Source organism: Macrobrachium rosenbergii, chromosome 8 (genome assembly GCF_040412425.1).
Source record: "Macrobrachium rosenbergii isolate ZJJX-2024 chromosome 8, ASM4041242v1, whole genome shotgun sequence".
Lineage (NCBI taxonomy): Eukaryota > Metazoa > Arthropoda > Malacostraca > Decapoda > Palaemonidae > Macrobrachium > Macrobrachium rosenbergii.
This window is the reverse complement of record NC_089748.1, coordinates 47548191-47575175: the sequence shown is the minus strand read 5'-3', so window position 1 is coordinate 47575175 and position 26985 is coordinate 47548191. Positions and strand designations below refer to the sequence as shown.

At 38.9% G+C, this 26985-nt stretch overlaps 1 protein-coding gene across 1 annotated transcript in view; it reads left to right on the top strand.

Moving 5' to 3' along the window:
* Positions 1-7840: 7840 nt before the first annotated feature.
* Positions 7841-26985, top strand: part of LOC136840811 (protein mono-ADP-ribosyltransferase PARP12-like) — a 124132-nt gene continuing 104987 nt past the window's right edge. Inside the window, exon 1 of the mRNA XM_067107722.1 lies at positions 7841-8151. The gene's annotated coding sequence lies outside the window, so the exon portion shown is untranslated. The remainder of the gene's footprint in view (positions 8152-26985) is intronic.

Genomic DNA, 26985 nt, shown 5'->3' with positions numbered 1-26985 from the left:
CAACACACTTTCAAATCTCCTACACGTGTCGAATCCCCCGGTTAACCTTTTCACTAATTCCATCCACAGAAAGAAACTCCCAGTGGCTAGAAAGAGACCCACGTGTTCTTTCAGTTATGTATCACTCGATTAAGGATATAGTCTGCATTCATTAGTGGTTTATAATATAACATCTTGGAAGTACGTTAGAGGTAATGTGTAATATTGTTAATTCAAATGTTTTTTTTTCTCGAAAAATAGCGAAACATAACTAACAAGACAAAATAATTATACTTTATTTTTTAAACCAGTAAGAAGTTCACTGAAAGCCCAGTGAACACCTGTCTAAGTCTCGGAAGGAAATCAACGTAAATGGATAAAATTTTGCAAGGTGGTAGATTATGGTTCAAAAGTACAGCCAAAATAGTACTAGTGCGTTCTTTTAATGAGTAACAATAGTAATTACAATTACTGATACCGATACGTAAAAGGTGCAGTGTGTTTCGGGTAGAATGGTAGATGTTCCCATATCTGACAGAGTTTGCGGTAGAGTCAATGACAGCCCCAAAACAAGAGTCCCTCACGTACCAGGTTTTCCTTAATAGATGTTATCATGGCTATTACTCTGTGTACACTTGTGCATAACGATTTTCCTACGCCAACGTAATGGAGAGAGAGAGAGAGAGAGAGAGAGAGAGAGAGAGAGAGAGAGAGAGAGAGAGAGAGAGAGAGCAGTAAAAGTACGTTTCATAGATGCACTCCTGTTTTTAATCATTACATGAATAAATGAATTCAGCTTTAGTCTCAACAGAACCAAATGGTTGTTGTCGCTTTTCCAGACCAATGACCATACGCCCACCCAGGGAAACCCACGAAGACTTACTGTAAAGTTGCCCTAGGTTATCCCAAGGTCCAAAGAAAAGAACCCTGGGCTATCCAGTTCCCCCTGCAGGTGGGAACCACCTCCACCGTCGAGATAAACCAGGGAGGGCAAAGATCTGGGCCACTGTAGCCTCTGCTAGGATATCGGGAATCTTCTCCCGCCCACCTGACGCGTCAGTAACTGCGCCCTATCATCCCGGGGGAGGTCCTTTAACCTTCAACCTCGCATGCTAACAAGTGAGGTTTACAGGTTGTACACCTTGCCCAAGGCTGACCTGGGGGTTCTAAATACAAAGCTTTGCAACTCGACGCAGTTCATCTTTTAACGAAGCACTGATCAGTCGCATGTGTTATTCTTATGCTTTTTGTTTACCATCCATGGACATCTAGTAATTGACTAGACTGACAGTCTGTCTGTGTTCTTGTCTTACTGGATGAAGAATGATACGAGATTCGAAGTTTAAGTGTGAAAGGAAAGAGAAGTGATTAAATGTGCTCACTCATGAGGTACATAGATTACACAAAACGTTCGATTCTCCGGCCGGCAAATGAAGAATTATAGGAATTTATTTCTGGTGATAGAAATTCATTTCTCGGCATAATGTGATTCGGATTCCACAATAAGCTGTAGGTCCCGTTGCTAGGTAACCAATTGGTTCTTAGCCACGTAAAATAAGTCTAATCCTTCGGGCCAGCCCTAGGAGAGCTGTTAATCAGCTCAGTGGTCTGGTTAAACTAAGGTATACTTAACTTTACACAAAACTGTAACAGATCAATATCCAATACTTGTTATATGCTAGAAAAGAGCCAGTGACATGCTTAAGTAACTATTCATATCACCAGCTAAGGAAATACTGATAGGAAGGAAGAAATAAACTGCCAATTCGAGGAGCAGACACTGTCATAACAAAGGTCATGTTGTCTAAAATATCAGAACTGACCTCCATTTAATGGCCAAAATGCTGCTTCGGCAGGAAGGAATCCTCAAGGAAAAATAATCAGGACCTCAAACCTCTGCCAAAGGGTCTGCATTTGTGAATGTGTCAGTGATCATTGCTTCCCATGCGCATCGTTTGCAGAACCCTTGAGAGATTAACTCTTGGGTAGTTTTGTGGGAGTTCCTGTTGGCACCAGAAGAGTTAGAAGACCTAGACCTAGCTTGATGAGAATTAAGAGAAGGGAGGCTTGAGATATCTGTGGCAGATATAGCACAGGAAGGTCACATGTGGAGGAATTTCAAAGAGGCCCTTTACGTCACACTGCGTTGGAGGCAATGATGAAGGTGATTATAATATATAGGCCTACACATACACACGTGTATATATATATATACCATACAGAACAAAGAAATTCACGTTTGTATAAATTTTGGGAATCACTAGTCTATAATTCCTTTTAATTCAGCCACTACCGGAACACTGAATTACGACACTTGTGTGGGCGTAGGTTCACTTAGTCATATCTAATCTCGTCAGGTAAACGTACGCGTGAAGGAAGATAACCTCTTACTCATCTAGATTGCTGAATGGTTTAGCATGTGGATACGATTCATGTTGACCTGATTTTAAGACCTGGCACTACGTATGAGATTAGTATTCTTTGGGACGGTAGGTTCCCACATCAAATCAGGCACTACGTAAGAGGTTAGTATTCTTCGGGACTGTAGGTTCCCACATCAAATCAGGAAGTTATTCTGAGAAGAAGACTCTTAATTTAATAAATAAATGGCTAGCATGGAACTGCTAAACTGCATTTCTCTTCAGTTAGATAATAAAAAAAAGTCTATATATTACTTGTGTAAGAAAACTGAGTCGGGAAAAAATAATTCTACGGAGGTTCTCGCAGTTGAAACTCTTGCCCGTGACATGAATTTGTGTCTATATTTAGTCTTTCATCAGCTTCTTGATATAAAAAAGAAGTCTAATACCGCGACTACCATTTCATATACCCTCGAAGGATTTGCATTATAAGCGCATGACGAATATATAATTCTTATAGTATCTCATGAGGTTGAGACGAAAGTGAAAATCGGGACACGGGACGAAGCAAGAGACCCGCAATACCTGATTCAGAGCCTAAGAACCGCCAACTTACCGTTAAGCATAGGTTCGTTCGCCTGTGCTTTTTTTATGTTTTTGCATTTTTTAAAGAATCTAGCCTTATGAAACGCATATTTCTGACGGTGACTCAGCGAAGGACGTGAGTGATAAGATGGAAAGGACGTTAGGTAAACGGTTCATGATATAGCGCGAGTGACGTCGACCTCTGCTGCATTACACAAGGTACCGGATTCTTTCTTCCTGTCGTTCTATATCACGTTAAATCCGTCCTTTTCTCACCCGGCCAGTACGGAGGCTCCTTACACAACCGGGGTGCTGTTTCCGCCCCACATACAGCTCCGAATTACCGGGAAGTTAACGTGATAAGAAGCACATTAGTGATAATATCTCTGGGTTTATCAGTAACTAGAACTGTTTGCAATGATCGACTCTTAGTCCTAATAATGTTAAATTCGTATAGGTAAGGTTTCCGCTTTCGATTCGAATCGATAAGACTATGAATGGTTAGAATGATGATTTTTTTTTTATTCACGTTATATGTAGAACTCAATTAGAAAAAGATCGTTGCTCCTGGACCCGTTACGAAAACCAGGCATTTTCACGTCCGAGCTTTCTCGGGGTTTCTGTGGAGTTACACGTGAGGACTTACGTAAAGCGGCGCTCTTTTACGTAAGCTTGGAGGCGCTTCGGGAAAATCTATACTTCAACATTGCATATGTAAGTGCTAACACACACACACACACACACACATATATATATATATATATATATATATATATATATATATATATAATTGGTAATGCTTTTCGTGGTCGAAGCTTCGACTGTTTTATCGTTTTTTCTTAAACCAAAGGCCCGGAATCGAATCCTGGCCGGGCAGGATCGCATAACAATTATAATTCTCTTTGGGTTTATGTTTGAATTATTCCAAAGGTATAGTGAATAAGATATTAAACGAAATTTGTTGCTTAATATTTGAATATGAAAGAGTCACACGTGTGTATGTGACAAAAATTTACGTAATATATATATATATATATATATATATATATATATATATATATATATATATATATATATATATATATATATATATATATATATACTCTTCAAAATTACTTTTTACCTTTATTGCTCTACGAACCGACATTCATTCTCTCTCTACTCTCCTTACCCCTTGTTTTCCATATTCACCCCTGTCAACTGCAATTTGAATAAAGCAGTCAGTTTTAACTCTTTCAAAAGCAAGGGAGGTCAAGGGCTTCCGGCCGCCACACTCTTCTAGACTGACTCAGTACCAAATAGCCAAGTCAGTGGTCACCCGGAGACCTTGATCTTCTTTCCATAGGCTTCTCACTCTCTGCCTAATCCAGGAAGTTGTGTCTCAAGTCGGAAGAACATTTCGTCGTCATGAGCAAGAAAGAGTCCGTCTTCATTTATGACCCACACTATTTTACTCTAAATAGAAAAAAAAATAGAAAATTGAAAGAGTCGAGACAGCAATCCGAACCCTAGGGGAGTTACTTACCTTCGCGAAATTATAATAGCACTAGGGCTTTGTGCCTTCATTCTGCATTCTTATAAAACAGGGCAGTAATTAATATAGGGGTACACATTATCTTTTTTTATATCAAGAATATTGGGATATTTAGCAAAACGTGTTCCCTATTCATTGGTTCCGTTTGTTATCTATTTACTCACAAACAGAAAGGTAAATGTGGACTGCTGAAATGAGAAATTTAAGGAACCTGTAACAAACATAAATTTTTTCCTCCAAATTTTACCATGTGGACGCAATAAAACAAAGTAAGGTCTTCTTCTTCTTCTTCTTGGAGTGACCTCGGGTAGTGCACTTGACCCACCTTCTGAGTATAGACTTATGGTTATTGAGTCTCTGGATGGAGAACTGGCGAAATTTAGTGCAAGATGCAAACTATAGGAGATGAATTTCAGTTTAAAAAAAAAACTCGGAGTATGATGGTCATAGGTCTAGGCCAATGGATCCCCCCCATTTCTCATTGGCAGTATTTCTTTGACTACAAGCAACTCAGTTAAAGCTCTAGGTGTCATTCTTGAGGGCAAATTCTCATTTGAGGGGACAAACCCTTTCTATCTCTTCTTCAGTTACACACACACACACACACACACACACACACACACACAACACAATCGATATGGTGAAGAAGTCTGGGTTTTGGAGACCCGTCTGTCCTGAAGGAAGATGACTCAGATCTTTTATGTGTGCGTGCTTTGAACAGTTTTGGCTTATTTGGCCTTCAGCAACCGACTCACATCTAAAATTGTTGGCCACAAACTTCAGTTCTATTAAACTCTGGCACCGTCGTTCAAGTAACTGACTCATTGTGAAAGCTATATATTATTTTATAATTCTGATAATCCATTGGTTGTTAATCTTCCCACCGTGTAGTACTACTGTAGATATGCAGTTAATTTTAAGTCTCGTATCTATTTCTGTGAGATTCAATACCAAACAGTTTTTCTGGAAGTTTAATTCCTGTAGGGACCATATTGTGGAATGGCTTTCCTAGTAATGAACTGAATCTAAGAACTTCAGAAGTTCAAACTTGGTGCAAATGCTTTTTTTTTTGCAGAGCTGACTGACGGGAGTCTCATTTCATCGTTTATTTGTTATTTTTCTTATTCGTGTTGCTTTGCTATTCAACTCATATGTAATTCTTTATTATTTCTCTTACACAGTTTATTCTTTATTTTTCAGTTTCCTCTTCTGTAATGGGCTGCTTTCCCTGTTCGTCTTGAGCTTCTAGTATTCTGATTTTCTAACCAGCGTTGCCACCTGGCTTTATAACAGTGATAATAAAAAAATAACAACAATACAAAAATACTTCAACATAAGTTCTATTTGCTAACGAATTCAAAATAAAAGAATGTATTCAATACTATTTTATTCAAAACGCCACTTTTGTACAGACCGAAGGTATACACAAAGTCTATTATTAGACTTGGGTATACATAGGTCTATACATACATATATACGCACAAATATATATATACACCAACTTATTTGATCCTTAAAAGATCATTGTCAAATAACAAAGAAAAGAAAGTTAAAGAGCAAGTGGCCTTGGGCTTACTGAAAGCACGACGACCAGAAACAAAAGAGTGAATGCTGCCGAGCTCCTCTTTAAAACACGTGAAAGCAGGTGGAGAGTTTAAGGAGGTTACGTAACGTTAATAAGATATTGACTTTCAGGAATAGAACTACAACCACTCGTTTCGTTGAGAAGCCTCTTTGTGCAGGATTACGTGCGCACGTACACACACACAAATGCACACACACACAAATGCACGCACACACAAACACACACATAGGACTAAATGTTTGGTACCATTGTTGGCATAGATTACCAGCAACGCTTGACATTAGTTTTTTTTTTCAGTCATTACCTTGTAGGCTACCAACAACGGTTGCCAGTCGGTTGAAATTCATATGGCACGTATCTCCAAACCATATGTAAAACCCGGAAAGGGTAAAATTACATGCAAAATAGAGGAGAGCAATGTAGTGTTCAGCAGGGGTCGAACGCTAGTGATGAGCTCTCTCTGCGCATGCACATTCAGTTATTGATGTAACGAAGTTTTTTTTTTGCCGTTTTTTTTCTGAAAGAGCTCACGCTTGATTCAATATATGCCTTTTCCTGAGGCCACATCTTATGAGAGAGAGAGAGAGAGAGAGAGAGAGAGAGAGAGAGAGAGAGAGAGAGAGAGCCACATACTCTGATTTGCTTTAAGGCATTATTGCTGCCCAGGCATCCAAAATATAGGCCTATTTTTATAGTCAGATTTTGAAGTGTATTTCTGTAGCCCTTGTAAGAGGATTCACGTTACAGTAAACAATATAATGTGAAGGTTACTGACAAGACTGGAGAAAAAAATTAGTAAAAGAATGAAAAGAAACGATTAATGAAAAGACTACAATTGAGACTTTGCTAGGACGCGACGTATAAATTCCACGACTTTGAGGGGAACGAAGTGAAAACTGAACTGAATTAAGTAACACTGGAAGAAAATGGAAGAAATAAGCGAGATGACTTCTAAAAAGAAACCAAGTCTCAAGACAACTGACAAAATATGTTTTCTTCAAAAAAAAAAAAAGGAATGGGTAGTTTAAAAAGTAAATGTAATGAATAACGACTCATAGATGAATGAAAAGGTTCTTAAGCTGGCTGTTTACGGTAGATAAATGCAATAGCAGACGAAGTTTATCCGCCTTTCTGTAAGAATTTTCACCGAGGATAGGCAAAAGTGGTGGGCATTGCAGCCTAGACCATGAAACATTAATTTCTGAAAGATGTTTAGTTCCTTCAAAAGAAGGCATCGTGCTTACCCCATATAAAAATGGGAAAAAGCACGTTAAACGAAGAAAAAGTTTAGTTCCATTAGATGGCAGCTGAGTTAGAAAATGACTTTGCTTTGCTCCTGTGGTAGTATTTGCACATTGTTTATCTCTTTTAATTCCTTGTAGCTCTGGTATCTTTCCAGTCTTCTGCCACTCAACTGGCCTTCTTGCCTCCTCAACAGACAGTTCGGCGAGCACTAACCCTTAAACCCCTTCCATTTCTCCATCATTCACTTCTGCTTCCTAAACCCATTTGCTCTTAAGCATTTCTGCATTTACTTTCTCACAAAACAACTTTAATTCCTATAAAGTTGTTGCTCGCATCCTCCCTCTGTTTTTCCATTACGTGGCTTCTTTTTCCCTCTCACATTCGTCTCTCGATCTTCTATCATTGCTTGTGGTGGCTCGTCAAATAATCTTGTCTTTCCTTCATTAAATTATAATTTGCTTTTTCTCGTGAAAGCATGAACGCTCCTCATTAATAACACACACACACAACATATACAGTATATATAATTTTAAAATAACGTAATGGGGATTTCCCCGATAGGATTTTGGCATATGGCAGGAACCTTGTGACGTCACAAGACACGGCGTTATGGGTAATGGAGTGGCAGATCCTTGCGAAGTAAATGTCCGCGAGTTCCATTTAAACAGTACTATTACAGTGAAGGACTCTCCTACTAGTGAAATTACTTAGTAAGAACTTTTAAAAAATCAAAGCCATCGTAATATTCGATAAAAGGGTTGACCTGTAACCATTAATCGTAAATAAGGAATATTAGCCTAGGCCTACGGGCCTTACCCAGGGAACTAGACCTAGCTAAGGAATTTGAAGCAATTGCTCTTAAGGTAAGTCAAAGTTGACTGTGGCGGGTTTTATTTTTATATATTTGGTATTAAATTAGGTATCTGTAAGAACTCCGCACGGACTATTACCTTGGAAATTGATTTTTCTTATACTTTTAGTGTTGATGAAGGCGTTGTTTGTTGGTGGTCAAAATGATTAACCTCGCCATAACCACCCAACGTGGTTTGGGATCCTTTGGAAACGACGGGAGAAAGACTGGACGGCCATGTTGTTGTCAGGTCATTAGGGAGCCATATGTTTAAGAAGGGATTGCCTAAGGAAACCTATTTTAAAAGGAACTAGGCTGTACTAAGCACACCTAACATACCATAACTAACCTAACCTAACCTAGCAGGCTGTGTTACCTAGTCGGGGGCGGACTTACCGGTGAAGGAAACACCACATTTAACCAAAAGCATCCCCATAACACTGCGCATGCGCGATAGCCTTCCAGGATGGCCCATGTACAACTTATGAGGTTAATTACAGGTTGCAGTCGACTGACAAAAAATAACTAAATTACTAGTAAGCAACCAAAATACTATATTTAGGAAAATAATTTTCCAAAGTAATATTCGATGCGGAGCTCTTGCTTAGCTCTACCTTAAAGTACAGGGCGGATTTAACCTAGCCTGTTTTCAATTGGTTTTGACATACCAGATGGATTTAACCTATTTAGCCTAGGCCTATGCTTTTATTATAAAAATTGAATTGAAATAAGGGCAAATTTAATTCAGTGAAGCCTAGGGCTTTTGGTAACACTGAAGACTATTACTTCGTCCCTCTGGTTTGGTAGCTAGGCTATTGGCTTACGTACGAAATGGGAGCCATGTTAAGTACCACCCTCTTGGGGATGTATGTAAAAACATAAACGAATGTATATGTCATAGGCTTAGACAAAATTCATAACCATGATAAAAAAATTAAGAAAAGGGTAATTCTAAGCCGGCTGTCCGCGGTGAGCTAGACTATGGCAGTTGACGTTTTCCTATGTTATTTTACTTGCTTTACAAGAATTTAAAGTAATATTTTGTCGGCCGGCTGTAACTAAGCTGTCATTGACCTTTGAAGACTACGCAGCTTGAATTGCTTAAGGCAGGTAGGTCTAAGCCAGCATTCCGCAGCAATCCCCCCACCCCTCCATAGCTAATACGGCAAAATTGTAACCAGAAAACACTCCTAAAAATACCAACATAACGTACCCTAGAGGCGTTTACTGGTTACAATTTTGCTGTATTAGCTATGGAGGTTGGGGGGCGGGCTTGGCGCGGAATGCCGGCTTAGACCTACCCTGCGTTAGGTAATTCAAGTCATGTAGTCTTCAAAGGGCAATTACAGTTTAGTTACAATCGGCCGACAAAATATTACTTTAATTTCTTGTAAAGCAAGTAAAATAACATTGATAAACGCCAATTGCCACAGTCTAGCTCACCGTGGACAGCCGGCTTAGAATTACCAAGAAAAGTTCGTAAATATTACGGTCGCTGACTGGCGGGAACCAGGGCGAGGTAGTATTCTTCAGTTTTACTGTCTTTTTTTTTTTTTTTTTTAATGTTAGGCTGTTGAAATACAGGGTTGATTGAACATAGTTAGGCCAAGGCCTTTTTTAAAATTTATTTAATACAAGGCGGATTTAACTTAGGCCAAAGCGTTCTTAAACTGTTAACCTATTGGATTACTTAGGCTTTTTGAAAAGTTATTGGAATACGGGGCTGATTTAACCTAGTTAGGTCTGTGTCCCGTTAAAATGTTATTGGAATATAGGGTGGATATAACTTACCTAGGTCTGGGCTTTTTCAAAATGTTATTGGAATGCTGTACAGGGCTGATTTAACGTAGCTAAGCTTAGGCTTTCTTTTCAAGTGTTTTTAAAATAGAGGGTGGATTTAACCTAGTCAGGCCTAGGCTTTTTTTTTTTCAAACTTGGTTAATTATGAAGTTGCATAGTTTAGCCTACAAATGGGCTGTCTCCCTTTTGTGTTGGGAATAATGCTTTAATTTCATGCCAAATACATGAATCATTTAATATCTTGATAATTTTTTTGTAGCTAAAAGCATGGGCTATTTCAGCCCATCATGAAGTGGGCCTAGGCCACAAATTTAGAGGTAAAAATGCAAGGGATCATTCATTTCATATTTCATACTGTTAATACTGTGATATATTTCCTGTCCACTACATTAATATTGGGTTTTACTTCTTAGCCAAATACACGAACCTTATATTTTTCAAACTTGGGTTTTATATTGGTTCTAACCTTTGTTGCAAACCACTGTTTTTTGTCCCCCCCTTTTTAAATCTTGAAAATGATATACTGTATAACCTTTAAACTTAACCTAATTTTGCACACCTGGTCTTACTGGCTAGGGGGCTACTGTAAGATTCCCCTTAGTGTTATGCACAGCATATTCCTATCCATGTGGTTGGGAGGTACACATTTAAAAGGCGCACATTTCATATTGTTTAAAATTGCATTATTTGACTTTTCCAGTCAAGGTCTTTTATTTTTTGTCGGGAACAAGCACTTATTAGTGGAAGAGATTACCTTTCTTATATTTAAAGATTGTTTTTTATCTTTTGTGGTATAAAATGTATCATTTAATATCTCCAGCAACACTTACTAGCCTATATACACATTGCACCCATTGTTATCTAGAGGAAAACTGGGTTAAGAAACATAACAGATAAAACACCTATTACCTCCCAATTTTGTCTTGTGCCCAAGAATGTATAGAATGAACACCTTCAAAACAGTTGAATTGGGCATGGAAAATAATGCCCAGCCATCATGTTTTTATTGGTAAATGCCCGACTTGTTATTCACTTGCCCCCTTATCCCTTGTGGGTAAGACATCAAAATTCCCATCATCTTTCATTTTGTATATTAAGCTTGTTATTCGTAGGAATTAGAGTTTTCTACTTTTAAGAGATGATGTTTGTGCAACCCACTCATTTTGATCTAAAATGCATATGTGAAACCCACTCATTATGATCCAAAATGCATAAACCACAAGAAAAGTAGTCTGCAAGATATAATCTGGGTAAATCACATTGCTCATTATAAAGGACCCATGGATGTCACAAGGTCAATTACAGGTATGAATCCTAACCTTTCCTTCACTAACCTACCCCAACTAAACTTAGGTGTTTGAACTCTTAATTGGATGAAGCCCCTGAACCTAAACCCCCCCCCCACTCCATTTTAACTTATAATAGAGTGTTAGAAATCTTACATGTCAAGTTAACCAATGTTAAATACTGTATAGGGTTAAATTATTAGATGGTTTTATATGGAATCTGAAGAATTTAACATTTCCATTTGGATGTAGAGGTAACCCTTTATAAAACCACGTGTAACATGATTGTGTTACCACTGTGGGGAATAGGGGATTTGGCGGGGAAAATATAGGATTTCCATTGGTTTATAAAATTGTTGGTTGGAAGTACCAGATAGACATGCCCTCATATGGTTTTTATTACACCTTGAGAATAAACATCTTCAGAAAGTGTAACAAGATTCCCATCGGCAAATTGCTAACACTGCTTCATGTATTCCTCCACTGTGATCGCTTGTTTGTCCAAATGATGCTGATTTGTGTGACTGGAACCCAAAAGACAGGTGATTTGGGAGGTAGGTGATAGGGGAGCTTTAACTAACCAATCTGATTTGAGGGCAGTGTGCAAAACCAGGAATTTTTGCAAGCATGAAGTTTTACCTAGTGCTGTAGTTTGCCCTTGTTGTGAAATGGAACTTTTGTTTCAGTAGGTAACAGTGGTATTTTACAGTACTGGTGTCTAAGGTAAGCACACAGTGATGTACATTTCCACCTAAGAAGGGTGAGGGACATGGTATCTAAGGTTACATTAGGTTTAGGACAATAATATTTGGATGTATCCATATATTTCATTCTGAAATGCAGTTTTTCCATTGGTTTTTTATGTGATATTCTGCTTGGCTGAAGTTGTACCTCCCCCCCCCAATGGTTAGGGGGTCATGACTTCAAAACTGCTGATATGATATTTGGTTGAAACTAGAATTTTACCGTTAACCTAACCTAGGTTACTGATTGCCACCAAACCTTGTGTGCTTTATACCCCCCTGATCCCTCAGCCCAACCTGATCTAGGTATTCCCAATGAGAAGGTCCAGCCCCCCTCCTACCCCCTTACAGACACACACACTCTCTCTCTCTCTCACTCATTTAACCTGACCCCAAGGCCAAAGACACTGGTGCCCCTCTAAGGTGCTCATTATTATTAGGCATGAAAGGGGCGTAATTAGTTTAAAGAAAAAGTGATGGAAATGAACGTCAAATTCGTGAAAATCACATTAAAAGTTTTGTAAAAAAAAAAAAAAATGCAAACAATAGTTCACCTCTTTAAAACATTTTGCTTAGGTTTTTGCAGTTTTCAGTCTGTGCCTCTCCAAGATGTGGAGTTAATTGCTGAATACACCATCCCTTCAGCTTTTTGAGTACTTTATAAAATCCATAGGCCCCGTGTTTTGTAAACAGTAGGAGCAAAGCACCTTTACTGAGAAAATATTACATGAAAAATCTTAAAATATAAAAAAAACTCATGTGTGGTTAAAGACATTATTTTAACTTAGTCATTCCCATGACTAAGTAAAGCTGAAATTTCAAGAAACTCCGCAACGTTCCATACAAAGCATTAAAGGGTGAGCCTTGGCAAGTTCTATAAACTATTCCTCGTTGGCTAATGGGTAAGGTTTTAGGCAGACTTCAGACTCAGGACATCAGTGAACTTTCTACACACATCCGGGGCTTTGAAAGGAATTTCAGGCAAAACCTTTTGGGAGTGACAACGCCATTGACGATAGGTTCGGGAAAAGAGCATTCGCTCTCCACATCCTGACTACACGTCTATTAAGAAGGGGCTAGGGTTCACCCCAAGCCATTCTGTATCGTTTTTACCCTTTTTGATATCAAGTTATATTTTCAGGTTTCTTTTTGATCATGGTAATATCAAACTTGCTTTCAGGTTTCATTTTGATCCTGTTAACATCAAGCTTTTTGAAAGATGTCTTTTCGATCCTGTTGCTGCCAATCTTACTTTAAGGTTTCTTTTACATCCTGTTAATATACATTCCGATTTATCTTCATTTGGCTTGAACTTTTCCTTTCAATCAATGCTTGATGTCCTTTATGATGCTCTTGCTTTGGTCCTAATGCCACCACTGTTGTCCGTAACTAGGTAAAATTAGGTATTATCTTTAAAAAATAGTTTTCGTAGTCAAGGATAATCGATAGGGTTTATGCTAAATAGTCAGCCTAGAGCACTGCCTTAGGTACCCTATTGAAGGATTTGTGAAGCACATTAATTGCTGTCAGCAACTTAAATGGTATACTGTACCGGTAATACCGTACGTCTTCATTACACTTCTTTTTTTTTTTTAAGAGAATAAATTTTCAAACTAAGGAATAAATTCTATTAATATACTATGTCAGGATTATGCAGTGTTCCTCTTGGACCCTGGTGCAGGGTACGTATGGTACGCCGTTGCCCCCGTGATCTATATTCGGACGGTGCATTTCTTACCGAGAGATTGATCAGTCCGTAAGCGTAGCATCAGACTGTAACCTAGATTCCGTTTGCTTATCCGAGTAACAACACGTACGAATGGAAAGGTTTCCTAGTTTGTGCTGGAAGAGGGAGGTGTTAGTAGTACATAGGTTACGATTGTATGGTTTGGATTGTAAAAATTGTAATGGGTAATGTTAGAGTTATTATTAAACGTAGAGTCTTTCTGTCACTGGCTGTAAAACCGTTGTCACTGTCTCTTTGAAGGTCACTGATAGAGCCTCGCAAGCCCTCTTGAATGTTTCCCATACCATATATGAGTATGTGTAGTCTCTTCAGTGTTGTTGCTCGGTAGTAAATATGTGAATAAACGCCAGTGAAAGTTGCAACGCCGTGCCGTTATTTGAACCCCCCCCCTCCGAAAAAACGAAAAAAGGAGAAGAAAGTCGAGATTCAACACGGAATGAAGTGACACCCTCCCCATGAGGGTGGGAGGTATGCACGACTTGGGAGCAAACTAAAGCAGAAAGACTTCTGAAGGTTTGTGGGGCCGAGGGCAGGCGGGGGGGAGGGGTGGGGTGAGGGAAAGTTTTAAGGGACGACCTTCATTTAAAATTGCAATGCGAGGATTTGTCAACGTGTCATTTAAGGATACCGTAATGGCCGCGTATAATATCGGAAACTGGATCAAACAGGAGAAAAGTACCACGATTTCTCTTGCTTGCCAATTTTACTACGTAATGAGACTACACCACGAATCGATATATTGCAAGTCGTTCCTGTTAAGCAAGGAAGATTGCACATATACTTTAGTTGTTGAAGGCAACGTGATAAAAATAACAATGTATATGAAAGAGTTTGAACCGGTTCAAGGGTTCAAATATCAGAAATGAAAGTTAGTGGGTTCGGATGCATCTATTTTTAAACTTCAGGGTCGTTAGTTCCGCGAAAAAGAAACAAATTGCTGTGTTGTTGCCTTCCGTAAAATGCTTGCTCTGTCTGTCTATAGACGAAATTGATGTTTCCCTAAATGCCTCGTCATCTAAATAATCAGGCTGGTGGAATCTGATTTACATCCCAAGGACATAAAATGAATAAAGGAAAGGGTGGTGTACCATGGTATGCACTGTTACTCGCTATTGAATTGGTACCCACCCACGGTGGTTCGAACGCTAGCCAAATCTGGCACGTATTGTAAGTCATGCACCTTAGTAGCACTGCTCATGAGAACGGTTGTTCATGAACGCTGTGCATGAGCAGATTTTCTTTGTTCTCTTACAGGGGGGAAGATCCCCTCAGTTGCAGCTGTGAGCCCTTGTTATTAGTCTGCGGGGGAAATTGATTAAACTCGGGAAAGCACGTCAGATTTCGCAGTCACGTGTCCGCATTCACGTGTCGCCAGTATTCTGACGTCACCTAGCCTCTAGCTGGCTCCCTGCTCGGCTCTCTCACCTCGCCTCCTACATGGGCGACATACGTACGAACGGATGCTTGGGTTATACAACTTTACTTTCCATTTTTGGCTGCTTTTACCAGAGGCTATTGTTGTTTTCAGTAGGCACATAATTAGGCATTTGTCGTCGGAATCATTTTTGCTGAGCACCGTTATCTTAGCGTTGCATAAAACTGGAGTAGATATAGAGATAATGTTAACGAAACCAGAGTCAGACTAATTGAGAGAGAGAGAGAGAGAGAGAATTTGTAGAATTGTCTCTTCATATCTGCTGTCTTCGTGTCAGTGGAATCAGTTGATTGGGATCGTATTATTAAAGACAGGAAGCTGTGTTCGGCCGCCCCTATAACTGTCGTTTGCAATTCAAACCAATAGCGACTAAGGCATGAAACAAATTAGATCATTGTTTCCAGTCATGTCATTTGGTATACCTTTCCGCCTGCAGTGTCAATTTATAGCCGAAATTCATTACCAAACCATAAGTAAAATTTTTCATTCAGTGTTTTTCCCGAAGTATTGAGGTTCGTATTTTAATTAAAGGATTTTTGTGGTTCCTAAAATAGTGGGAAGTTAGCAGTACACTTATGCACGCAATCGTACGCGTTTATAGCATCGCATTTTTTGCGTGATTATATATTTGAAGCAGATGGCTTTTTGGAAAGAGAAGCTGCTCAACGTGTAATTGTTACGCTACCACAAAGATACGTACTCATCATTCTCTCTCGCTCGTAGGCAGACAAGAGGAAACTACTGTATTTAAGCGCGTTCAGACCTTTCGCAATATCGTGCTTGGATATCAAGCGCTGAGCTTACCGCGTCCACCGTCTAGCTCTTAGGGTTCAACATATCTGAGACGTAGTGTCTGATGCGAATGTAATTGTTTCCTGTATGAAATTTACTCTCACGTGAAATAATGTAGTGCTCTGTAACAAATAATAGGTTGAGAGAAATTGCAGGAAAAAGATATGGTTACATTTGATAACAATTATTGTGCAGAGAACTGTTGTTTGATAGCCTATGTAATACACTTACACAAGAGCCCGTTCAGGCGTAGCCTATAACCAGCTTAATCTAGACTGACCACGGTTATACAAATAGCCACTGACCACAGTTATACAAATAGGCAGAGACGAGACGTATTCGGAGAGTAAAAACAAATCGTAGATAGAATGAAAATGGCTCCCGTCAAATTTTATGCTTATACGTGTTCGGAGAGGGCTCAATGATACTATTAACTTCAAAATATAGGTCTACAGTCAGTACCAAAAGGCGCTATTTAGTCGGCAGCTACTCTGTCTCCAAACACGAAGGAATGTCCGTATATGGATCAGTATCGGTTATTTGCATCTGAATGTAATTAGAGATATTCTCTTATTCCTAAAAATGCATAACGTACCACGAAGCATGCGAAGGTCCTTAGATAACGTCCTCTGTGGGGGCATCAGGTTGCCTTAAAGGTGGTTCTTTGCTATTTTACGCCTTGATAACAGATTTCCACCAGTTAACCTTTGAGTATATTTATAAAATTGGGTAATTTATCACGTACATTAGGATCCACTGTTCTTTGGCTTTACAATCGTAATCTCCGTAGAGGGGTAGCGCCGCCAGTGCACCTCATGCGGTGCATAGTGGGCATTAATTAAGGTTCTTTGCAGCGTCCCTTCAGCCCCGGCTGCAACCCCTTTCATTCCTTTTACTGTACCTCCGTTCACATTCTTTTTCTTTCATCTTCCTTTCCACTCTTTCCTAACAATTGATTCATAGTGCAACTGCGAGGTGTTCTTCCTGTTACACTTTTCAAAATTAATGTCATGGAGACGGTGAGAGATTGGCTGTAACAGAGATACAGGAGCATAATGTTAACGCCAGCGTCATTTGCAACAACTCAAGCATTATACTGTAGGTTTCTGTAATCGTTTGATCTTTGTATTAGTGAGGGAGGGGTTGGTGAACATACCTCCTGTGAAGTATATATATACATCATATATATTATTTCCTTGGATTCATTGATTTAGTCAGCTTTTATTTATTCGCACGTTTGTATTCGTTTTATATTTTTGTTACTAATTTCTTGACTTTTAATTTCTAGATTTTGTATATGGGAATAATTTTCTGTATTATGCACCAGTCTTTTTGCGTTTTGCAAAAGAATGCATTGCAAATGATTAAAACGGGGAGGAAAGATTTTTTTGTGCATCAGTAATTTTACAGCGTTATTTCCATTAAGTAACGCTTTTTTTTTTTTACTAACACTAAAAGAGCCCATTTTATTTTTATTTTAATTATAGTAGACTCCGTTCTTAGAGAGAGAGAGAGAGAGAGAGAGAGCTCCGTACCTTATGTAAAGGCGAAATGATTATATATTATTTCCTTTATGAAAGAATACCTGTCTGAAGCTGTTTAGAAACGAAATCTAACACAGCAGAATCTTGAGTCTAATCTGTCGGTGACTGGCTCTCCCCATACCAGCAGAGAACCGAAGGGAGCTGTTACAAAAGGCGAACAGCGACCTCTACTACTACTAAGGCTACTAGGGAGGGGGAGAAATTTTCTCGTCCTTTCCTTCCTCTGAGTCGGAGCGAGTCCTCTCGGAGCACGATCTAGACCGTGTCTCAGAGGAACGGTGCATTGCGACACGTCGATTGCTATCAAAGCGCAGGAAGTCCACGTGACGCCGCTCGTACGATTTGAATGGTGCTCACGCAAGCAGGACTTGCGAAAAAGCAGTAAAACAATGATCTTACTTAAGTTTGACGTCTTGCATTCTTGGATGCGGAAAGACGCAGTATAACGCAGTCGTCGAGAATTGCACAGTGCATGGTCTAGAGAGTCCAGACCAACCAGTCTTGTTTAAGACCATACGTATGATTAGAAATGTTGAGTTTGGTGTCATGTGATGTCGTGGTTACGTTTGCCAGCGCTGGATGCTCACAGTTAATTGCTATGTTCATTTACACACCAACTAAACCTCGAAGGAACCTGTATCACCCGTGAGAGAATTGCCAAACAAGATGAATTATTCAGAATGTTGCAAAGTCTATCAGATTCCCTCCAGTGCAATGGCCTTTTGCTGAGTCAGCAATCTTTTGAGTCACTGGGTACAAGTGCTCTCGTAAATTTGGTAATCATGAATGTCTACCTGTTGGTACATAGCCCGATCACTTGCTGGTATCATTGATAAGATCGTTTGCTTTCGAATTCAGTGACGGGTTGACGATAAGGGTATCCAAGGTCCTTGATGATATCGTCAAGTTTAGTGGGACTTTTCCATGGTCAATTTAATCTTATATAAAATGCAGGTGATTTAAAGTAGTTAACGTCGTAGTTGTTGTTATTGTTGTTTGATGATGATGACGACGACTCAGCTGTTATACAGTAATAACAGCCGAGTCGTCGACATCATCATCATCATCAACAACAGCCACAACTTTAACGTTCCATGGAGGATAGGCCTAATGGCTGTACCAGCAGACTTTATTTCATCGGAGCTACTTTGACTTGTTATCTACGGGTCACCTACTCCGAGGTGCTAGTACTAAACATGGCGGAAGCTCCTTGGGACGCCGTGTTTAGTACTAGCCCCTTGGGGATCAAAGTAATATATACTCCCATTTCTATATTGTGTGGTCGACAAATTATATTAATTAACGTCCTAAATTCTATATTCAGTTCAATTCGATTTCTTCGTGCGGCCTTCTACTTTACAGATACCATACGGTGTTTTAGTACTAGCACCTCGGAGTAGGTGACGCGTAGATGAGCCAAAGTAGGACCGATGAAATCAACTCTGCTGATGCAGCCATTAGGCCTATCCCCCTATGGAACGTTACCGTTAATCTGTTGTTAATGATGATGATGATGATGACTCAGCTGTTATTACTGTATAACCATCATGTTCACCTAAACAACAGTAAAAGCAACTACGACATTAACTACTATAAATCATCTGCATTTTATATAAGAAGATTAGATTGACCATTCTTTTCAAACATCATGTCAACCTCGAACGGTTCGCTTTGAAATTGTCGATGTCCAGAATCCCAGCGAGGAGGAAACTTATCGAAAATGGCTCGTCGATAATTTCTTGATAAGATGACTGCACGGATAAGATAAGCAATGATTTAGGCTTGGAAAAAAAAAGATAAAGAGGATCACAGCGTCCAGTTTTTCCTATTATCTACGTCCTCAGGCGCTGCAAGTTTCGTTTTTCTTAGCTCCATTTTCCTGCTATGTTTGGTTTTTAAAATTTTTTTATTGTTTAAATGTTTGAATATTTGTGTTAAGTATTTTTATGTTAATTTGGATTACAAGAGTTAATATCGTAAATAATGTCTTAATTGTGTAAAATAAGGATAAGAGAGAGAGAGAACCTATTTTAAAGCTTGATTTTACTGCTGCCATATGATTGGGAGAGAGAGAACCTGTTTTAAAGCTTGATTTTACTGCTGCCATATGATTAGGAGAGAGAGAGAGAGAGAGAGAGCGTAGCTGTACATAGCTGTTACAGCTTGATTTTACTACTGCCTTGTGATTAGAGAGAGAGAGAGAGAGAGAGAGAGAGAGAGAGAGAGAGAGAGAGAGAGAGAGCCTGATTTTACTGCTGCCTTGTGATTAAGAGAGAGCGGGGAAGAGAGAGAGAGAGAGAACGAACCTAACTGTGCATAGCTGTTCAACTTGATTTTACTACTGCCTTATGATTAGGAGAGAGAGAGAGAGAGAGAGAGAGAGAGAGAGAGAGAGAGAGAGAGCCTGATTTTACTGCTGCCTTGTGATTAGGAGAGAGGGAGAGAGAGAGAGAGAGAGAACACGACTGATTTTACTGCTGCCTTGTGATTAGGAGAGAGAGAGAGATCGTGCGAGCCTGATTTTATGCTGCCGTGTATCGCTTGGTTAGCAATTAGCGGGCAGTCGCTGGAACCTCACGTGCGCCGGTCGAACCCTGCCGCGGAAAGTAAAAGTGTCTTATTTCCTGTTGTGAAGGAAGCTTAAAAAAAGAAAGAAAAAAAAAAAAAAAGAGAGAGAGGCTGGGATGCGCAGAAGTCGTTTTAAGGACTCTGTCTCGAGCTGAGTTTCCCTCACTCTGAGCAAAACACGTTTTCCCGTACACGTGTATGTACCTCTTTCTGTCCAAATTTTATGGCTTTTAGAATATGGAATGGCGTGTAGCTTGTGGTTTGACATTGCTACATGTCCTGGGTACATTTAACTTGTCATCCGCTATTCATATGTGCTTTTTTTTTTGGCTGTTGTGATCATAGCGTTCCCTCAGCTGTAATTATTATTATTATTATTATTAATTCACCTATTTATTTATTTAATTTTTTTTCTTTTTTAATGTGTGGTCTCTTCTTTCTGTATTTGCCGTTGCTTCCTCAATATGCAACTTTCCGGTCGTTTTTAAACTGCAAATAGTGTTAGATCAACGAAGTCCTCTACAATAAGTTGACGTATCTGTCGGCTCTTTCAGAAGAAAATGAAAGCTTGAGTTCAGTTGGATTTATATATATATATATATATATATATATATATATATATATATATACATATACTGTATATAATGTATATATTTCAATTTGGTTAACTTGGTACTTTTCTTGTATAAAATGCGTGTAAAGCTAAATAGATATTAAGCATTGGGGATCTTCACACCGAAACAAGAGTAATTGTCAAGAGCAATGGTCGGGATAGATCCTCTTTGTGCATTTGCACGCAACTGTTCTGTTATCAGAGCTGTTAAACACAATGCGGAAAAAATAGCCATAAAACGAAGTGATCTCTGTGTAGATTACTAAAATTCACCGAGTTCAAATTAAATGATGCAGATTGCGCCCTATCACGCCACCTCTTTTGGTGGTTAAATGTGGATGCGGTGCAGAGAGTCACAAAGTAAACAAACAGGCTACGGGGGCTCTGATGGTCTGCTTAGATTTCAAGGAAACTACAAGGCTCTGTAAGCAGTACAACCTATTTTTCAAGTGCATGAATGTACAGAGATTGTGCAGACGTGAGAAAGCAGTATAGTCTAATTTGGACTTAGCCGTAATTTGAAGACAAAAGTTTGAAATCTCATTCTACACCTCCCCTCAATCAGTTTATGGAGTTTTGCGCATGCGCAGTGGCCATAGCAACGCATTGCGTCCTTGACAACATTGCTTAAAATACTTGAGTTCTGAGTTAGGCCTAGTGCTGAAATTTAAGGAAAATGCCTGCCTATGACAGTGTGGAGTCAGTGACAGCATTATCACAAAACCAGCTAAGCAAACTCACTAATCCTCAGTTGAAAGAAGCATTAAGCACGATGCTTAACGCCATAAGAAATCAAGAGCCAACCAATACCGAGATACTCGATGAGCTAAAGCTACTGAGAGGTGAAATAAATGAAATAAAGACAATTAAACAAGAGGTTAAGGATCTCTCAACCAGATTGGACGAAGCTTACAAGGTTATAAGCCAGCAACAAAAGTTTTTAGAAGCAGTTGATGCAAGAGAAAGAAGCAGAAATATTGTTATAACCGGGTTATCAGAGAACAGCGATGAGATCGGAGATGACGATACTGCCAAGGTAAAGAAGGTGATCGAGGCAACTGGCTATGCAGACGACATGGAGATGGAGCCGGGAAGGTGGCAGATAAGACGTCTGGGAAGGGAAAACGATCGACGGAATAGACCCATTCATGTCGTGCTTAACAGTCGACAACAAAGGAACTATATCTTGGAGAGAGCAAAAAATCTGAAGAACTGTGAAGGACCATTAGCTAGGATATTCATCAAGAAGGATCTTCATCCTGCAGTAAGGAAGGAGATGGCTCGACTTAGAGAAAGAGAGCGAGAAGAGAAAAGTAAGCCAGAAAATGCTGGTACTAACATTAGATATGATTGGAAAAATCGGGTTCTTCTTCGAGACAATGTAGTTATTGATAAATATGTTGTAAATTTTTTCTAGGTTATAGGCAAAACGAATTAAAGATATGTTCCTGGAATATTGCAGGTGTGAGAGATAAGTTGCAAGATCCTGATATTTTGCAGTTTGTCTTGAATTACGACATTGTGTGGCTTTTAGAAGCAAAAACAGTAAGTAATTTAAGTGTGCCAGGTTTTTGTTTATATCACAACCCTTCCCAGAAAGGCAAGCATAGAGGCGGTGTGCTTTTGTTAATTAAAAGCAGCATTATGAGATTGATAACAAACGTAAAGTTAGATTGTGAAGGCCAAATCTGGGTTCAGTTGTCTTGTTGGCCTAGTGTCTTTCTCGGTGCTGTTTACATTACACCAGAGGATTCTCCATACTTTGATGTTGTGCAATTTGGTAATTTAGAGTCTGTGATAAATAATCATGAACAAATAGTTGTTATGGGAGATTTTAATGCCCGTATAGGCTACCCAAATATCGTCAATAAAGAAGGTGTTCCTTATGTCTATGAGAATATTCAAGATAATCACATTAATAATAATGGGCGAAAGCTTCTTGATATTTGTAACCATAGGTCGTTGGTTGTAATGAATCATCTCTCATATGAAGGAAAATAATGGGTGGAAATCTGTCGTATAGAAAAGAGAATGGGTATCGGAGTTAGATTTGTGTATAATATCAAAAGAATGTATTCAAATGATAGAATGCTTAGAAATAAATCAAGGCATAAGAGGGTCTGATCATGCCCCCTTAGGTGTGGTGCTTAAGACAGGTGTCAAAAATTTGTCATTTAAATTTTTGTTGGAGAGGGCAGAAAGTTTAGGACTGTCTTACATGAAACCTGATACTCATCAGTTGATTAAAAAAAGTGTTTCACATAATAATGTTAACGTTGATAAATTTGTACAGTACATGAGTCTAATTCAACCTCCTGAGGTGATTAATGTAGATATGGGCTGCATAGAAACTATTATGAGTGAAGGCTTGGATACGATCAGCAGAGTTGCCGAAAAATGTAAAGTGAAAGGTAGAAGTGTTGATTGGGATGTAACAAAACCTAGATGGGAGCGTTTACTTGAGTGTAATGATTCTAAAGCAATCTGGAGAGCTATAGACTGGAAGGGACAGATATTAGAGGCAAATACTTTGCAGCCAGACGACGGAAAATTCAAGACCCATTTTGAATCGCTTTTAAACCCAGGTAATGTGAATGTTCAAAATGAAGGGGTAAGTAATCTCGATGACGCCCCTTATATCCCTATTCTTGACGATCCTTTCACCCCACAAGAACTAGATGGGGGTCTAAAAGACATGAATATGAATAAAAGCTACTGTGGCCTCTGCCCCGGATTGTTTGTTCGCCTACCCGCCCTGTGGCTGACGTTTTTCTTGACAGTTTTCAATACTTTGTTTTTGAGTTTAAATTACTTGTCTTCATGGGGATACAGTAAACTTGTTGTACTTTTTAAATCTGGAAACAGAATGGCATGTGGAAATTATAGAGGGATAAGTATCATGGATACGATAGGTAAGATATATGACATACTGCTATTGAATAGACTGAAATTATGGTTTAGTATAGATAAGTGTCAAGCTGGAGCACAGAAAAAGAGAGGATGTATAGAACAAATATTGTCATTAAGATTATTAATTGATTTGGCTATTTTTAAGAAGAAAAAACTCTATGTCATGTTTGTGGATTTCAGTAAAGCTTATGATAGAGTTCCCAGAAGAAAAATGATAAGTTATTTGAAGGAACTAGGATGTGGGAAAAGAATGTTGTCTGCAATTCAAGAGATGTACAGTAACACAAAAAATGTTTTAAGAACAGCTGTGATCGATAGCTCCGTTGGCGTACGGCAGGGAGCGCCCACTAGTTGTTTGCTGTTTGTCATTTATATGGATAAAATGGTTAGGATGTTAAAAAATGCTATACCAGCGGACAGTTTTTTGGGTAATTTACATGTGCTTTTATTGATGGATGACACGGTGATTGTTGCTACTTCGCGAGAAATGTGTATTAAAAAATTTGATATTATGATGCATTATTGTAATGAATATGGCATGCAGCTTAATGAAAAAAAGAGCAAATTTTTCGTGATAAACAAAAGTGTAGGTGACCAGTTGTCAATAACAGTTCAAGGTCAAACTATAAATTACTGTGACCATTATCTTTACCTAGGAACTTGGTTCACAGATGACGGAAAGTTAAAAACTTGCCTCTCTCTACATCAGCCAAATTGGCAATCGACCTTGAATAAATTCTCAATATTCTGTAACACGAATACTAAAATGCCGTTCTGGTTCAAGAAGAAAGTCTTTGAAGCAGCAGCGACTTCATCCTTGTTTTATGGGTCAGAAACATGGCTAACAAATGCATTACAAAAACCAATAAGTAATTACAATCATTTATTAAAGAGTCTTCTGGATGTAAGGGTAAATACCTGTACACATTTGTGTTTGGCTGAGTCTGGGATACCCCCAGCACAATTCATCGTGGCATCAAAACGAAAACGTTTCCTGGTGTCAAAGTTGTCTAATCCTGATATGGATGAGCCTTTTCATATTGTATATGCGATGTGCAGGGGTGCAGACTCCCCTGGATATAGATTTATTCAAGATTCTCTGGCCTTTAATGATCAAATTGATCCACTAATTGATATCACATCATCTATTAGAAACCGCCCAGCTTCAGCAACAAAGTATGTGACTTACAGAAACAAATTGAATCCCAACTTAGGAATACATAAATTATATACGGATAAATTATATATCTCTGATTATATTCGCGCAGCTTTCAGTCGTTTACGACTCATGTCCCATAACCTCCGTATAGAAACAGGTAGGTGGAGCCGAACTCCCCCAGAATTAAGGGTGTGTACATGTGATAATAGCACTATTCAGGACGAATCACACGTTCTGATCAATTGCCCTCTTTCAATGCCATGTAGGCGTAAATATCCAAACTTGAGTTATGAATCTCTGAGTACTTTATTCAATGAAAATGATAATATTGTTGATTTGTGTAAATATGTTTATGAAGTGCTTCATATTTATAAGTAATGTGCGGCTTTACCTTCTGTTTTATGTTTTTTCTTCAAGTAAATGTTTTTGTTTATCAAATATTATTTGTTTTAGGACTTGATTTTGAATAGTTATGTAACCACTTTTTTCCTTATAGTAAGTTCCTTTTTATTTTTATAATCTTATGGGATTATGTTATTTGTACTTGATATTTTAGTTTTCTTGTTAATTTTTTCTGTATAGGCCATGTACTTGCAGGAACAGAGATTACTGGTTACTTTGTATATTTTGTATTATGTCACGTTGTGGACAAATTTGTACTAATTATTGTATACTTTTGTCAATAAAATAACTAACTAACTAACTAGAAATTGCTTGATATTCGCACAACGCTTGCAGCGCTGCGGTGCGTAGCGTGAAGGCAATTTACAGTACTCTCTCAGAGAACTGAATTCTGCTGATGTAATGTAACGCCCGTAACCTCGCTATACTCCCTAGCCTTGGAGTCGCTGGCCTGTGACTGTGTGCTTGGCGGAGGGTACGCTTGCTAGTCGTACTAAGTGGCTTCCACAAAGTACTTTTCGTCAAGTAAGCGACGTTCTGGCTTGTGGTGGATGTTCAGCTTTCTTATTCAGATACGAAATTGGCTATTTAGATGAGAAATTTTACTCAAATACTGAGTTATATTGAAATGCGGAATTTTATAGTTTAATACGGAATTTTATTTTAATGCGAAATTTTATTTTGGTGCGGAATTTTATTTGAATTCGAATTTTTTTTTTATTACGGAATTTTATTTGAATACGAAATTTGATTTCAATATGGAATTTTATTTCAATTCGAAATTTGATTTGAATACGAAATTTGATTTCAATACGAAATTTGATTTCAATACGAAATTTTATTTTGATACGAAATTTTACTTAGAGGCGGAGTTTTATTTTAATACGGAATTTTATTCAATACGGAATTGTATTTAGATGCGAAGCTTGCGTTCTGGGAAAGCAGCAAAAGGACGAAGTTTATGCTCGGCATTTCCCCCCCCCCCTTTCATTCCATTTACTGTACCTTCGTTCCTATTCTCTTTCTAACGCCCAACTTCAGTCAACCCTCTCCTGACAATTGATACATCGTGCAACTGCGAGGTTCTCCTCCCTGTTACGCCTTTCAAACCTTCTTGCTGTCAGTTTCCGTTTCAGCGCTGAATGACCTCATCATACTGTAGGTCCCAGCAATTGGCCGTTGGCCCGAATTCTGTGTTCTGTTCTTTTCTGTGCTTAGCATTCAACAGACACAAGTGGAGTCTCTGGATTTTCTATTTATTACCTGGGTATACCTTAGTTTAACCAGACCACTGAGCTGATTACCAGCTCTCCTAGGGCTGGCCCGAACCTAGCAACGGGACCTACAGCTTATTGTGGAATCCAAACCACATTATAGCGAGAAATGAATTTCTGTCACCAGAAATAAATTCCTCTAATTCTTCATCGGCCGGCCGGAGATTCGATATTTAGCACCTGAACTTTGACAGAACCGACAACAGAAGAGGGGGACTTAATGTAGACCAGTCTTGCGTGGGAAAGCTTGGGAACTCAGCCCAGAGAAATCCCCCCCCTTTTTTTTTCTCTCTTATAGGATTTCGTGGGAATTGGTCACTTGATGCCTTGATGTAACATAAGTATAGATGATGATAAAAATGCTCGAGATCTAGGTGTGGTGAAAGATTTCTGTTCTGGGTTCTTAAAAGAAGAAAATGGAGCTCTTCGAATTCCTTCATTGCATAAAGTATAGGTGTTGAAAAGCCTTTGAATATTAATCCGAAGGCAGTGTTATGTGATCATGGGGAATTGTGCTTTCTCTCTCTCTCTCTCTCTCTCTCTCTCTCTCTCTCTCTCTCTCTCTCTCTCTCTC